We start from the raw sequence: 2,517 nt of genomic DNA, 5'->3' as shown, positions 1-2,517 counted from the left end.
TGTATAGCCCTGGCTGTCCTGGTACTCCCTCTGTAGACCAGGCTGGCCTCGAACTCAGAAATTAGCATGGCCTATTAGAAAGCCTTTATATGGAGCAATACAATACTCTTGTACATTGAAATGTAGAATCTGTGGGACCTAGTTGCATTGGTTTAGACTGAAAACTAAAAGCAACAGATTTCTAGACAAAAAGATAATTGTCTCCAGTTTAACCTACGGGATAAGGGAGCAGATGACACCTTAGAAATTGAACAGAGTCAAAGCAATTTAACTTTACCATTCAACAGGCTCATTTTTTATTTGACAGGTACATAATAAAAGTATTGACATTTCTAAAACCTGTCATAGCAAGGTAGTATTTTCTGCTTCACTAGGTATCATTGCAAGGGTTTCATAACTAAGCAAGCAGTTCACCAACTTTTTGTTTTTGTTATTTCAAGACAGGGTTTCTCTTTGTAGCCCTGGCTGTCCTGAACCTCACTCTGTAGACCAGGCTGGCCTCGAACTCAGAAAAAGTCCGCCTGTCTCTGCCTCCCAAGTGCTTGGATTAAAGGCGTGTGCCACCACTGCCTGGCGCAGACCACCAACTTAATACCTGAAGCTTAGATTTTGTTTTAAATTTTATTTGTATGAGTACACTGTAGCCGTCACCAGAAGAGTGCATCAGATCCCATTATAGATGTTTATGAGCCGCTTTGTTGCAAGCAGTTGAACTCAGGACATCTAGAAGAGCAGTCAGTGCTCTTAACCACTGAGCCATCTCTCTAGCCCAGCTTAGATTTCGACAAAAAAAAATCTTGTATGGCACAGACTGGCTTCCAGTCTCCAAGTGCTTGAGTCCTTATTGTTCCTATAGGCATTTTAATTTATTCCCAAGATAGTGTACATTTAAAGCATAGGGTGGTTTGGTAACATACACATTGAAGATAATTGCCTTTGGGCAGTGGTGGCCCATACCTTTAATCCCAGCACTTGGGAGGCAGGGGCAGGCGGATTTCTGAGTTCGAGGCCAGCCTGGTCTACAGAGTGGGTTCCAGGACAGCCGGGGCTACACAGAAAAGCCAAAAAAAGCCATTTTATTGCATTCATACAATCTGCTTTTGGTATCTATGAAAATGATTTATGTACATATTTAAGTGTGCTATAGTATCACTATGGTGATGCTGTCTTCAGGATGGAAACGGGACATCAAATATGAGGTAAGTATGCTATCCTTGAGTTATCTCTACCTTTATATTAAGGTCTATTACTATCCTTTACTTGTGTTGGGTCCATATCTTGTTTTTGTAAATTTTATAGGCAAATGCAAACCTTTTTGATATGCCTTTTCCAAAATAATTGTTTTTATTAAAGTAATTTTAATTAAAATTTTTTCATGTGTGTTATGTGTATATGAGGGTGTCAGTCCCTCTAGAACTGGAGATAACAGTGGTGGGCTGCCATGTGGGTATTCTGGAAGAGCAAACATGAAGTCATCTTTTCATTGTTTGAATTTTGGTCTGTGTATGGTTGACTCTTCTAAAAATTAAGGGTCTCCGTTTGGCCTGGAACTAAAGCCATCCAAGTGGCACTCAAGTCGTCTGCAAGAGCAATATGGATTCATAAAGGGTGCTGGGTCTTCTTTCCAGACCTCTCCTTGAGATTTGCTTGGGTTTTGTTGGAACCCTGGTTGGCTTGAGCTTATGAGGGCTAATAAGATGGCTCCATGGGTGTGTGGATACTAGTTAGGCCTGACCTAACTTAATCACTTTGCCATCTCTCCAGCCCCTTGGTCTGACCTCTATCTCTACATCCTAGAATAACTCCCGAGACATAGGCCACATATGTTGGCATATATGCACCTGCATGTATGACCAAATACTCTGTGGCTGTATGTTACTTAAAGAGCCACTGAGTCATCTCTCCAGTAGTACTTGTATTAGAAGAGGTTCTCATTGAAAAACTTATTGATGTAATTTGAATTTATTCACATGAAATTGTAGTTTTTCTTTTGGGTGGTGATCTTTCTAGCCTTTCCTCAGGGATTGAACCCCCATGTACAAGGTCTGGCAGACAAGTTTCTTCTGCTGGACCATCTATCTCACTGGTCCTTAATTCACATGTTTTTGTTATATGACAATATAGCACCCATACCAAAATACATGTGGAGGTCAGAGGAATTTGGGAATCATTTCTCTCCTTTGCACTGTGTGGGTCCATAGGATAAAAAGCAAGTCATAGGAGATGCCAATGGAGCCATTAGAGCACTTTAAACCTTTAGGAAATTGCCCTTCCTTTGTTTCTATGGTCGTGCAGGGGTTTGAAGCCAGGGTCCTTTTTTTTTTTTTATGTACAAGCTTGGAATAATCTGCATATTTGGGGACGGGGGCAGAAGTAAGAATCTCAAGCTATAAAGCAGCTTCTGCCAACATAGTTTAAAAAACAAGGAGCTTAGCCGGGTGGTGTTGGTGCATGCACTTGGGAGGCAGAGGCAGGCGGATTTCTGAGTTCAAGGCCAGCCTGGTCTACAGAGTGAGT

Source organism: Mastomys coucha, chromosome X (genome assembly GCF_008632895.1).
Source record: "Mastomys coucha isolate ucsf_1 chromosome X, UCSF_Mcou_1, whole genome shotgun sequence".
Lineage (NCBI taxonomy): Eukaryota > Metazoa > Chordata > Mammalia > Rodentia > Muridae > Mastomys > Mastomys coucha.
This window is presented reverse-complemented; position numbering follows the sequence as displayed.